We start from the raw sequence: 14,524 nt of genomic DNA on the forward strand, positions 1-14,524 counted from the left end.
GCTATTAAATTAATTCAATTACTATTTAATTTTTCAGATGAAAAGAAAAGCAAAACAGACTCTGGGATTAAACACACCATTTTGAGGGAGGCCTGACCCATATGAGTGTAAGGTAGTGAATGCCTCTATATACTGAAGGAGATGCACAAATGTAGTAAGCCGTAGGTGAGTGCACACGATAAAATTCTGTGCATGCACTTGTACAGAGAAAATGAGAATGTACAGAGGGCAGCATCAGTGTGTGCACATGTCCACTGGATGTGGCTTTAGGGCGAGTTGGGGCTGTTTTGAGGAAATGGGGATATCAGTGTGTATAACAGCAAGCACTGAATGTCTGTGATGCATGTCTGAATGCAGTGAGCTGGGGACGAGCTGTTCCAGCCTGTGAGGGGGAGGTACGAGCCTGCAAGTGCGCGTGTACAGACTGTAGCCCATGTGTGTTGTGTATGGTGAGGAGCAGACACGTGGAGAGCTGTGTCTGCTAAGCCTCCTGCATGCACGAGTGCAGTAGGCAGCAGGTGGGCTTGCTTACATGTTTCTACGGGTATGATTCAGGCATCTGCATTTGCGTTGTGAGCATTGTGTTGCTGTACAGTAAGTGATGAGTGTGTACAGTAGAGTTTACATCAATGCCTGAGAGTGCTGCACGTGCATCAGCAATCCATGTATGGATTTGTGCACGTGCGTCCTCTCGGTGTCCTCACCATGACACACAGCAGAAGGGAAGGAGGGAGACTGCTGATCCTCTCTCCATCTGAAGACCATTTACAACAGCAGGTAATTCCCAGTTTGCCCCAAATACACTGCTGGGAAAGGCAAAACATTACAAAACTAAAAGAGAAATTTCAGCTGCCTGGAAATCATCAGCAATGTGTTGTGATTGGTAAAGTGTGTAGGAACCATCATGTCCTTTGCTGGAAGTGTACATGTGTTAATAATGTGGAAAATTAGGGGACCATGATCCATCAATGAGGTGGGTAAGTTAATTCATTAATGGTGTAACTGTGTCCTGCAGGTCCTCCAGAAGGTTCGCTGATCACCAGATCTTACAGTCACAGCTATAGCTTTGGTTGCAGAGTTCAGAATAAACCATAGAGTCATAGAATCGTAGAATGGCTTGGGTTGGAAGGGACAATAACGATCATTGAGATCCAACCCCCAGCTGTGGCCGAGGTTGCCAACCACTACATCAGGCTGCCCAGGGCCCATCCAGTCTCCTCCAGGGATGGGGAGTCCTCCAATACTATCCCATAAATCTCCAGTCCAGTCCAGTACAGCTTTTTCCTTTATCCATTTCTCACTGACCTTTTCTATCTTGCAAGATCCTCCAGCCGTCTTCAGCCACATCCCACAGCTGCTTGCTCTGTCAGTGCAAACGAGTGTTCACCTCCTCTCAGATAGTTATTTCACAAAGTAGCATAGACTTGAAAGACCTCAAAGCCCTTTGCAAATGGAGCTGAGATCAGCTGAGGTACTAGGGAGAGGCAAACAGAGCCCATGTGTATTTCATGTGTTTCATTTTGTCAGGAAACCATGCTGCAAAGGCAGCCAGCCATTAATGGTATATTGAAATGAATTCCATGTTGGTAGTTAAACATAGGAATCAGAATAAACTAAGATGAAATAAACCTCCAGCAAACCTGGCATTGCAGTCCTAGCACTGTTCATTTTTCCAGTCACTTCTCTTATTGCAATGCTCCCACTAGCAACATGGCTGAAGGTTGCAGGGTTATGCCTCCTCTGTCATCAAACCTTGTCTCAAATAGCCCCAAGGAACATGTCCCTCCAGCTGTATTAGATAGAAGAGTATTCAATGAGCATGTCCTGGGATGGTCCATTTCTGTTCACGTGCCAGCTGTGCTGTTAACAATCCCCTGCAGCATATTTCAGCCTGTGATCCTTGCTCTCACACATCCTTTTGTGCTCAGCTGGTATTAAACCACATTTGCCTGGGGCATTTTAGGGCACTTTGTGCAACTCCTGGACAGACTAAGCACTGGTCACTCTTTGGTCTGTTAGACCTCAACAGCTGTTGATCTACTGATGAATTAATAGATGGCGAAAAATGAATTTTGCATATGAAGATGGGGTTCATCAGTACTTCAGACATCTGGTATCTGCAGCTGATTAACACATTCTAAAACTACTTTGATAAAATCACCATCAGTAACAGAGACTCTAACCCTTTACTTTCTGTATGGACCACTTCTCCTTTTCACAGTCTGATTTGTGCTCAGTCATTCCAGTAGTCAGACAGCAGGTTATCTGTAAGCCTTCCCTTTTTTTCCTACTTCCCTGTCAGGCTCTCATACAAAGGATGTCAGGTTCCTCGCTGTATTCAGTAGGTACACAAGACCCTGTGTGAAAAGTTTTTTGCCTGCAGAAGAAAAGATAAGCACTTTTCTGTCTTTTACTTGATGCAGAAGTACCTCCTTCTGCCACATACTTACATTTCTTTATCTACCTGCACTGATCTGTTCAAAAGCAACCGCCTACTATATGACCTTCTGTAGAATCATAGAATCATTTAGGTTGAAAGTGACCTTCAAGATGATCAAATTCAGCAATCAAACTGACCTGCCAACTCCCAACACTAGAACTGAAAAGGATCATAGAATGGTTTGAGTTGGAAGGGACCCTGAAGTTCATCTGGTTCCAACCCCCATGTCATGGACAGAGCCACCTTCCACTAGACCGTGTTGTCCAAAGACCCAGACAGCCTGAAGTTCAACACCTGTAGGGATGGGGCATCCACAGCTTCTCTGGACAGCCTGTGTTGGTGCCTAATCACCCTCATAGTGAAGAATTTCTTCCTTACATCTAATATAAATCTCCTCTCTTTTAATTTGAAGCCATTACTCCTTGTCCTGTCACTACACCCCCTATAGAGTTCCTTCTCATCTTTCTTGTAGAACCTTTTAGGGAGGGAAAGACTACTGTAAGGTCTCCCTGGAGGCTTCTCTTCTCCAAGTTAAACAAGCCCATCTCCTTCAACTTTTCTTCATAGGAGAGGTGCTCATCATCTTTGGCCCTCCTCTGGACCCACTCCAACAGCTGTACATCTCTCTTGTGCTGGGGGACCCAGACCTGGACTTAGCCTTCCAGATGGGGCCTCACAAGGACAGAGTAGAGAGGGAAAATCACCTCTCTCTCCCTGTTGTCACTCCTCTTTTGATTCAGCCCAGGATACTGTTGGCCTTCCGGGCTGCAGGAGAACACTGCTGGCTCATGTCCACCTCTTTGTCCACTATAATCTCCAAGTCATTCTCCATAGCACTGCTCTCAATTCATTCATCACTCAGTCTGTCCTGATGTTTGTTATTACCCCAACAGGTGCTGAACCCTGTACTTGACCTCCTTGAAATTATGAGGTTCCCAAGGGCCCACATCTCAAGCCTGTCAAAGTCCCTCTGGATGACATCGCTTCCCTTTGAAACATCAGCTGCACCACTCAGCTTGGTATCATCCACAAACTTACTGAGGGTGCACTCCATCACATTATGTCACCAATTAAAATATTAAACTCGCCCCTTAGTGTCACAAAACATTATCTTAGTAAAGAGATCAGATTGTATAAAGAAGCATAAAATGCATATAAATATATGTATATGCATATATAATGTGTGTATGCTTATAAATATGGCTATACTCATATGCATCCTCCCTTGGGCAGCTATCTCACATGGTGTCCACAATGTGGTTGGCATAGACCTCTAGCAGTCCAGGCTAGCCATAACTTGTTTCTAGGCTGGCATCTTATGAAATTCTTAGAACTGCAAGGGTTATTTTACTGTCAGTAAAATCATAACACAGCTTCAAGAGCATACAAAGCGAGGCCAGTATAAAGGCTGGGCTGTAAGATCAAATGTACTTAACGCCTGAGTGTCAGGCAGCACGCAGGATTTATCCCTATCAGCATTAGGGAAATTATGGTGGTGATGGGTTGATGGTTGGACTAGATGATCTTAGTGGTCTTTTCCAACCTTAATGATTTTGTGATTCTGTGAAAAGAGAAAGTAGTCTCACTGGGAATTTGCTTTTATATCTGATCTGAACAGTGTGTTGTGCAAACTGTTATTTGTTGTTACTGTTCTTGTAAGGATATTGTAAATATCTCAGCTTTGTCCTCAGAGACTTATGCACAGAACCTGTCTTTTCTTATGTATAAGCAAGAACAAAACATTAAAACCACATTAGATATCACCTCTCATGGAATCAGGGGGAATATCTAGGTAGGAGCTCAGCACTCCTCCTGTTCCCCAAGGCCTCTGTTTTTTAGCCATCCCATTTCTCAAGCAGACAGAGAGCACGGGTGTGGCCTGAACTTTTTACCTATGGACAGATTCTTGGATTTATGGTCTGTTTGCAAGGGAAACTGAACTGTTGTCTTCCCCTTCCCATTCTTCACCAGTTCTTGGAAGCTAGTTCTCTGGGGTTATCATCCCAGCGTTTCCCATGGGCACAAAGGGGGTGTTTTGGAACCAAATAAAATGATGTTTCAGTCTCTGTAAGTGATGATTTGCCATGGCAGAAGTAAAATTTTGTGGTAGTTTCCAAAGACTCGATTTAGCTGCTAAAGCTCATCAAAGCACCACAGTTCAGGCAGGAGGATTTGTTAAGTCCAGAGCTCGTATCATGTGAGACTGGAGAAATGAGATGGTAATTGTCAGCTGTTAAGCCTGGGCATCAATTCCATACAAAATAGTGAAAACAGTGTTCATATCTGCAATCAATAATGAACTAGAGGATAAGAATACAATTAGTGTCAGTCAACATGTTTTTATGGAAGAGGTCATTGTCAGGGCAGTCTGATTGTGTTTCTGATGAGATAACAAGTTCTGTGATACTGGCAACTGCATCAGCGTAAGACTTGCATAAAGTGTTGGATTCGTTTCCAGTCATTTGATTATTATTTTTTTGCAATGAACAACATAAATATCAAATCACTTAAGAGCTGACAAAATGACTAATCTCAGAAAGAATTTGTCAATGGCAAATCAGCACAGAAGCAAATTGTGCAAGAATTATTCAACATTGTAATCAATGAGTTTGGAACAAGATTAAAATCACTGCTGGTAAAAACGCAATGATTGACTCTCAGTGGAGTAGAGTGGTTCTACAGAGAGATCTGAATTGCTTGGGAAACTTGATCAATTCAAAGATGAGCCAAAGTAACCAATCTGAATGAAAATTTCCATATCCAAAAAGAAAAAAAAAACGACAACAGTGCAGACTAATTAATCCAAATAAGACTTGTCCAGGATGTACAACACCAAAATGTCAATTCTGCTTTCTCAGAGTGAGAGTACAACAAAAATTATGTCTGTGATTATTTCTGGATTAATTTAATTATTTTGGCCTATACATGGGGTATGGGTGAGACTGATACTGCAAAATTTTGTTTTAAAAGTAATACAAAGACAGGAGGTAAAAAAATAAGTGGATACATGGGGAGAAGGGAAGGGAAGGGAAGGGAAGACGAAAACTAGAAAAATGTTTTCAGAATGTGTTTGTTTAGCAGATGCAAGATTAAAAGGTAATTTGATTAGTTGCTGGGCTAAAATAAGTTGCTATGAGTTACTAAAGGAAAGAAAGATGTGACAAATATTGGAAGAAAATCAGTGCCAGGTAAGGCCAGGCAAATTTGTATCTAAAATGAGGGTTTGATTTATTTGTTTTCCCTTGTAGAATGATCAGTCAGCCAGAGAAGGTATTATGTAAAAGAACACAAACTCAGAAGATGTTGTATTTTGTGCATCAGCATGTGTGAAACAGGTTAGGGCAGATAAATGAGCTGGTGATGCATTTCTCTGTTCTGAATATTTGTATTGTGTTTCTCTTTTGGTACACTCTCCTCCAGGGAAATGCATTCATTCAGTAGACTCAGAGCTCAGCAGCAGGTGAGAACAGTCCCTGGTGCATAAAACTGTATATTTAGATATTAACTCTTTTCTGATAAAGCAAATAGCCACTGCATGTGGACAGTACACACCACATAATGGTTAGTACATTCTTGCATGATTTTAGTCTATCCCAAATGGTACTTTTCTAGGAAAAGTCAGGACATATTCTGAAGGATGTCAAAGGCCAATGGCTGTTCGGAAAGGGTAGAGAAATGTAGCCACATGAATGTGCCATTTAGGATCAGTGCCAAAGAAAGAACAGACCCCAGTCATTTGTGATTTATCAGGATAGGCATAGCCCAAGAAAAGACAAAATAAGCCATCTTCTGTAGAGTGAATGAGATGTTCTCACTGTTTTCAATTCTTTTGTTTTTGAATCAATCATCCAGGGTCCATACGGAGACAATCTGTTGATGATTCTTCTCTTAATAATGGGGAGATTGTCTCAGTATTTTTGATAGCGTTTCTGTCCTTGCAGTTTGAGATGTCTCCATGGCCTTTAAAATTGGAGGCCTTTAAAATCAAGATGTGAAAATATTAAACCAGAATCAACGGGAAGTTTTCATGAAGATAAGGCAATAAAATGTAGAATCTAGATATTAACCATGGATGCTTCCTTTCTAAAAACCTAGTAGACCTTTACTTCAGTAGATACCTAGCTTCTTTCTTCTTAAGGCGTAAAACTCATATTTAATCTGGTGAGCAACGAGATCTCAGTTCCCTGATGATGCTTCACTTTCAGATCACTGCCATCACCTCTTTTCTCTCTTTTCTCCATCAGATCCAAATGCAGATGCTCAGAAGGCTTTCTGGTGCATATTCTTCAATTTCATAAGTAACAAAAATTGTTACTTCATAAAAGGTCCAGGTATGACATACCTTCAAGACTTGAGTGTGCATAAATTAATCACAAAGGCACTTGCTTTTACTCTCTTTATCTTTTAATTAAATGCCTAAAAAGCTTCCTCCTAACAACTGTTTTGATTACCAGAGTAGCCTGTAGTCCTTATGCCCAGCTCAATCCAAGGACAGAAATCCTGAAGAACAGAGCAGACAAATGTTGTTGGGAATAACTTAGGAACAGCTGCTCTTGCCTCCAGGCCTGGGCACTTAGAACTGAGTGACCTGGTTTACCCAGCCATTTTTTCTCTGATTTACATCCCTGTGTCTGGTGATAATTGGTGCTTTTCTAATTGTCATTTAAGCTCAGTTAAAGTTAATATTATCTGTTAATTACCTCTTGCCTCACTTCAGCTATTGTATTTGTCCTTAAGCAGAGGTTTATTTTTTATTTTTATTTCAGGAGGATTGTTGGGGCTGCTTTTTGGTTTGTTGCTTTTTTCTTCCAGGCACTGATCGCACTGAACTTCTAAAACACTAACGTGGCATGCTGTCTTCAAACAGCTTTGCAAAGAGGATAAAGATGGAAATAAATAGACATATGGTGCACATGAGCCTAATTCATGCAAAGTTGCTCATCCTGGGCAGATGGGAATGGATGTTTGAGTACCTTGGTTAGAAAGCTGCCTTTAAAACTTACCTTCTTTTTATTTTTGCTTTGTCATCAGCTTGGTTAATGAGCACCTCCAAGGCAACTTTCCTTGCTGCTCAGACTCTGATGCAAGATAATTTTCCAGTGATGTGTCCTCCATGCTCTTTCCTGATTCATTTGCAAATTTCAATGACAGAACAATTACTTTAGTGGCAGCAAATGTAAAGTATATCCATGCTGTTTCCAGTGTTAACACAGGAAAGGTTGGTCTGATCTAGGAGACATAGAGAAAGGGGAAGGAGAGAGACAAATATGTCAGAGAATTCACCATGAATCAATGGATTATTCCTCCAGTTCTTTCTCCCCCAGTAGTGGGTCTGCAAAACACACACATGTGCAGTAGGCACAACTCATAGACTCAAAGAATCATTAAAGTTGGAAAAGACCTCTAAGATCATCAAATCCAACTGTCAACACATCACCACCATGCCTGCCAGACCATGTCCCTATATAGTTAACTGCTGTGATTTGATGGGATTTGTCAGAGACTCATCATTCCTTTTTCTTCATTTTTTTCCTTTTTTTTTTTCCATCTTTTTCCCATTGCATCATGATCCTGATTATAATGGAAGATGTGGTATTTTTATCCCAAAGAATGGAAAGTCAATCTACTATCCTGTGTTAAATACCCACTTTATTATGTAACTTTCCTCTGAGAATCAAAAGAAAATAACGTTGGATGAAAGTGAGTGTGGCCACTAAAAAAAACTCCCACTCTGAGTGTCAGCAAGATTGTGAATGCTCAGATTTAGGTTGGATATTAGGAAAAACTTCTTCTCAGAAAGAGTGATGATTCATTGGAATAGGCTGCCCAGGGAGGTGGTAGAGTCGCCAGCCCTGGAGATGTTCAAGAGAAGGTTAGATATGGCACTGAGGGACATGGTTAATGGGCATGGTTGGAATGGGTTGATGGTTGGACTAGGTTATCTTAGTGGTCTTTTTGAATCTTAATGATTCTATGATTCCAAAATAATCCAAGACCTGAGCAAGATTAGCCAGCATCTAGGTATTTAAATCCGTACAGTAATCCCATTATGAATCATGTTACACTGACCACAGTAATTCAGATACCTGGCTAGTATTTTGAGAAACTAGAGCCCTCCAGAGGGAAAGTACTTTAGTTATAGTTCATCTTCATACATATATTCCTCTGCATGGAGGTGTGGAGTTATTTGGTCATCAACCTGTGCATGCAGAAGCATTCATCTCCTCTCCTGTTGAAAACAAACAAACATCAAATCATTAATAAATATGTTCACGCAATACTGGATTTTATATGTCATATTTAAACTGAATAAAAACACTGATCAGTTCAGTGGAAAACCATCCCAATATTCAGTGCTAATCACAGCACTGACTCTGTCTCTTATTCTTCATAGAAGATGTCCTCACCCGAAATCTGCTTGGGTTTGTCAGTGATAGAATTGTGAATATCTTTCTTTTCCTGGTTTTTTTCTTTCCCTCAAAGTCATTTGCTGTCAGCATTTGCTACATGTGAGCACAGTTAGAATTTCCGCTACAAGGTGAGATAAGCTAAAGAGCTTATAAAGCAGAGCATACTTCTCTTTTCTACAAAGCAGCCCATACAGGACAGAATTGGAGATGTTTCCTTCAGCATTATGGCTCCATAGCTGGGCAATTAAATCTATTTATAAATTCCCTCTACATCTTATCATCTTTGCTGGAAAGAACAGACACGAAGATTTTAGAAAGAAGGAAGTTTCTTTGATAGGTCATAGGCACCACCAGAGTTTCATGTTTCATACGGACATAAGTGAAACCTTGTGTTTCACCATTGCACAATCGTACAGCCAGGAGGCTGTACAACCAACAGAGACTTGAGTAACTTTGACCAAACATTTGGGCTTTTGACAGGATGTTAACTTTCACTGATGTGTAATTCTGTAAGAGGGATGCTCAAACAGAACTTTCAATTCTCTCAGTATCCATGTACATACATACTGCTTGCTGAATTTGCACTGGGTATCAATATTTGAAAAGAAAAATAACTATTCTAGTCTGAGATATCCCTTTCTCCCCATTATTTCCTCTTTCTGAATATTTCCTCTTTTTTATTCACCACTATCCCACATACCTGCACCCACAGATAGATAGTAGAACACAAAAGTAAATTCCTTTTGCACAGCGTATGAAGCTGAAACCTATTGTTAAGCTGATACTTCAGTTCCTGATAGCTCTGTATGTGGATGTTACACAGATGAATGAGGTCATGTACAGATTCAATAATAGGACAGAGGTTAGCTTTTGTGTAATCACAAGCAGCTGCTTTTATAAGCAGCTTTGTTTTGAAGCTATGAAATTACTTGTTGTGGTTGGGCATCTTTATACTTTCCTCAGCTTCTCACTCTCTGTACACATTGTTTCTGCCCTGAGATGCCTCTACTGGTATGCTTTCTTCTCCTTTGTGAAATTCAGGATCTTCAAGGAAGATGAAAAAGAAGCAGCTACACAGACACGGTACACAATAGTGCTTTTTATAGATCTTCATTTCCATGTCCTTCAGCTGCCCATCACTTTGAACTTTAGGCTACCTCATTTCCTCTCCGTCAGTTAATGTTGCCTAATATCAAACCATGAGTCTCATGTTGCATGTTTTCTTCTGCTGGTCTTTGGGAAATGTAAAACACAGCAGCAGCATTGTCCACTGTAACATGCCCTTTGAGACATTACTATTGTGCAGCCGTATTTGTCATCTACACTTGAGTGAGAAAAAGATCATAGAATCATAGAATCATTTGAGTTGGAAGGAACCCTTAAAGCTCATCTAGTCCAACTCCCCTGCAATGAACAGGGACGCCTACAGCTAGATGAGAGCCCTGTCCAGCCGGACCAGTGAGGTCTCCATGGAGACCTCATTGTGGCCTTCCAATACTTGAAGGGAGTATATAAACAGGAGGTGGAATGATTGTTCACGAGGGTGGATAGCGATAGGACAAGGGGGAATGGTTTTAAACTGAGACAGGGGAGATTTAGGTTAGATATTAGGAGGAAGTTTTTCACTCCAGTGATGCACTGGAACATGCCACCCATGGAGGTTGTGGATGCCCCGCCCCTGGAGGTGTTCAAGGCAAGGCTGGACGTGGCTCTGGGCAGCCTGATCTAGTGGTTGGCGACTCTGCACTCAGTAGGGGGGTTGAAACTCAATGATCTTTGAGGTCCTTTTCAACCCAAGTCATTCTATGATTCTATGATGTGATTCTATGATTCCCTTCCAATCTGAGCCACTCTATGATTCTATGATTCCACCGATGCCATCACTCCATCATAGAAGGCCACCAGATTGGTAAGGCAAGATCTGCCCTTGGTGAAGCCAAGCTGGCTGTCTCGGATCAACTCTTTGTCTAGTATGTGCCTTAACATAGCTTCTAGGAGGATTTTCTCCATGATCTTCCCAGGCACAGAGGTGAGGCTCACCGGCCTGTAGTTCCCTGGGTCATCCTTTCTCCCTTTCTTAAAAATGGGAGTAATGTTTCCCTTTTTCCAGTCACCAGGGACTTCACCGGACAGCCATTATTTTTCAAATATGAAGGGAACTTAAAGATCACTTAGTTCCAAACCTCTGACAGGGGCAGGGTTGCTAGCCACCAGTTCAGGCTGCCCAGGGCCCCATCCAACCTGGCCTTCAGCACCTCCAGGGATGGGGCATCCACAACTTCTCTGGTTAACCTGTGCCAGTGCCTCATCTCCCTCTGAGTCTTAAAGCCATTCCGCCCTGTCTTATCACTCTCAGACTATGTAAAGTTGGTCTTCCTCCTGCTTGTAAACTCCCTTTGAGAACTGGAATGCTGCAATGAAGTCTCCCTGGAGCCTTCTCCCAGATGATGAATCCCAGTTCCCTCAACCTTTCCTCATAGGAGAGATACTCCAGCCCTCTGATCAACTTCATAGCTCTCCAACAGCTCCACATCCTTCTTATGCTGGGTGCCTCAGGCCTGGATGCAGTAATATCTTGTAAAAATTATTAAGCAGTCTTCCATTCTGAAGCAGCAGGGTGATTATTCTAGCATCAAGGTACCTGTTCATGTGGGTGTTTTCTAAGGCATTTGGGTTGTGTGTAAGTCCAGCAATGAAAATGACAGTTGGCTTCTAGCAAATTTTATGTTTCATTTTCATCTCAGATTAGAGCAAGTGAAAGGATGTCCAAAACCTTGAAAAAGTAAAACGAAAGGGGGGCAGTAGGAAAAATTAAATCACTAAAAACATCCACATGGATTCAGAAAATTCAAGATAGTATTTATTATTGTATTTCTTGAGGAAATCAACACTTTTTTTTTCATGGGTTTTCAAGGGCTTATATATATTGTCAAACTAACATGGATTCACATGGGGAGTGCATGTCATTTTAGGGGGTAAATGGAGTCTTACTGTAGGCTGAGGATGAATGAGTGGACTGTTGCTAAAGCCCAGATGATGTACAGCAAATGAGTGAGTATAGTAACTTTAGCCTGTGATTTAATCCTTAAACATTTAAGAGTTTCAAAACAAGAGGAAGGGAGGTTGTGTGTGCAACTGTCCCTGGAGACAAAGCATATCAAACCATTTAACAAGCTTTTTATTTCCAATTCAAAATCCTTTGGTTTCTTTCTGGTGATGTCTTTGGTTTGAGCAAACACAGTATTTGTTCTTTGAGCTGGAAATGCTCCTTCCTTTTTGAGTCATTTGGCGTGAAGTAATATCCCAAAGTTATTAAGACATTTTTCCTTTTTGATGATAAATCAGAGAAAGCCCTTGCTGGAGAAACACCTTTGTCTGCATACATAAAAGCAAGGAGTTCTTGGCTGCCATTTGCCCTCTGGAGTTTTTTGATAGCAGAAAAGAAGGAAAAGAAATGAGCACAACCTTTGGACTGGAGCAAGTCCCCAATCTCCAATGGAAGCTGCTTCCCATTGATCAACTTCTCAACTTTTGCCAGAGGGTGAATGTAACAGCTTGTTGCTTTTTTCCTGCCTGAATCTTCCCTAGAGGATGGTTTATAGCCACTCTTTGCAGCTCCTAGCTAAAAATAAATGCAGTTTGTAGAGACAATTTGTATTCTGCTAACCCTGCTGCAAAGCTCTGTGCCCTCTCTATGTAACTGGCTGGTTTTGCCTCTCAGCATGTTACATGCACGACATACAGGAATAATCTCACACAATGCCAGGGCTAGCACAGTTCATAATAATGGTGTCACATTATGTATAAAGGAGTGTTGCACTCTTTGGAGTCGTGTTGTGAAATAATTGCAGTAATTCTCCATCACAGGCAAGGTTAATTAGTGTTGCATCCCCTTCCACTTTTCCAATTTTCTTCCTTAGCCACAGGAAAACAAACCGAGCCCTTGTGAGTTACAGACACACAGGTCCCTACAGCAGCAAATGATTTAAATGGTTTCATAGTGCAGTCCTGCTCTGAACTGGTGGGACTTTCTTTGGACACAGATGTTCAGGTTCAGCACTAGATGCTGGCAGAAGAAACAGGAGTCTAGGGAAGTAACATGGTCATTGTCTGCTGCCTGCTCTGCCTGCTGAAGTTTGCCATTACTGTTGAGGGAAAACCTGGGTAAATAGGATAGTTTTCAGTGGGGTGCTCATCTTTTTTATGTTTCAGGACAGAAGACAGAAAATGCAAACAAATCTTTAGGTAAACGAAAAACATGTTTCCCTCTATGTCATTAACCTGAAAGTCCATCCTGGGGCTTCCAAGTGAATAAAGAAAGGTAAGATCATGTATCAGATCATAGAAAGAATAATAGAATTATAGAAATATTTGAGCTGGAAGGGACCTTTAAAGGTCATCTGGTCCAACTCCCCTGTAATGAAGAGGGACACCTATGGCTAGATCAGTTTTCTCAGAGACCTGTCCAGCCAGACCTTGAATATCTCCAGGGATGGGGCATCCACCATACCTCCGGGCAAACTGTTTCTGTTTCTCACCATCCTTATCATAAAAACGTTTTCCTTACATCCAGACAAAATCTCCCCTAAAAGCATCACTTACAATTACTTATAACTGATTTAGGTCACACCCATTCTGAACTCAGGTTCAAACAAAGTTTAAACTACAGGTCACTCATGGTTCAGAAACAGTATAAATTCCATTCTCCCAGATGGGAATTACTCCTGTTCTACTGGTAGCCATAATCTTCTTCCTTTCATACTCTTATACCATATTTCTTAGCACTGCCTCTGTTTGTGCAGCTAAAGACTACAAAATGTCCATATGGCATCCAACACATGCTTAAGAAACATTATTTCCATGGACATGGTTTAGTGGGTGATGGGTTGGAGGTTGGATGTGTTGATCTTAGTGGTGTTTTCCAACCTTAATGATTCTATGATTCTATGGTTTATGGACATATCTCTCATTAAAGGTATGACTTTAGGTATTTTCAGTGAGTGGTCACATCTTCACTATATTCCAGGATGGATTTAAGGGGATGATAAAGATTTATTGTTCCTAGCATGATTCAAAATGTGGTCATAGGATGGGTCTTTTAACCTGAAACACCATTTTAATGGACACCTTTACATGGATTATGTTGCAGTACTTCAGTTAATGAATGCAGAGGAAGATCAGGCCAAAAAACTGCACAAGTGGAAAAGACATTGTGGTTTGGAGGGAGAAAAAAGTGCTTTTATACCTGGGCTTCATACAAAACTATGGGACGATTTGGATATTTTCATTTCAGATTCTGGCTGGAAAATTAAGTCAGCTTCACTGGGAGCAAGGTAAGAATAAGGCAGCTAAAGAAAGGAGGAGCTCAGCTGCAATGGAAATGATGGGGACATCATGAGAAAAAGTCTGTTGCTCTAAGGGAATGCTCCATTTCACATGAGTGCTTCCAAACCTCAGTCCTGATCTCCCTGGTTCAATACTCACATGAGCATTAAACAGTGCACTGCAGTATTTTCTCTCCTAATCTCTCTTATGGCTAATCTTTTTATATAGCTCATGTCCATCAAGTATATTGGTTTAGTCCATTTTTACTTTTTTTTCTTTAAATTTAAAACATTACCCTGCAAAACTTCCATGTACAGTGTCCCTGTCTTGAAGAGATATTTGCAGCCCA

General features: G+C 41.2%; 1 long non-coding RNA gene across 7 annotated transcripts in view; it reads left to right on the forward strand.

Moving 5' to 3' along the window:
- The window catches only part of LOC110394294, a 156,204-nt gene that overhangs the window by 65,113 nt on the left and 76,567 nt on the right, over window positions 1–14,524 (forward strand). For 4 of the 7 annotated variants that reach the window (XR_002435529.1, XR_002435534.1, XR_002435533.1 and 1 more), the window contains 2 exons: window positions 13,063–13,171; window positions 14,000–14,183. The exons of 2 other annotated variants lie outside the window; for them this stretch is intronic. This is a non-coding gene — a long non-coding RNA (uncharacterized LOC110394294). The remainder of the gene's footprint in view (window positions 1–13,062; window positions 13,172–13,999; window positions 14,184–14,524) is intronic. One more of the 7 variants, XR_002435531.1, reaches the window with a different exon arrangement.

Source organism: Numida meleagris, chromosome 2, assembly GCF_002078875.1.
Source record: "Numida meleagris isolate 19003 breed g44 Domestic line chromosome 2, NumMel1.0, whole genome shotgun sequence".
In the NCBI taxonomy this organism is placed as follows: domain Eukaryota; kingdom Metazoa; phylum Chordata; class Aves; order Galliformes; family Numididae; genus Numida; species Numida meleagris.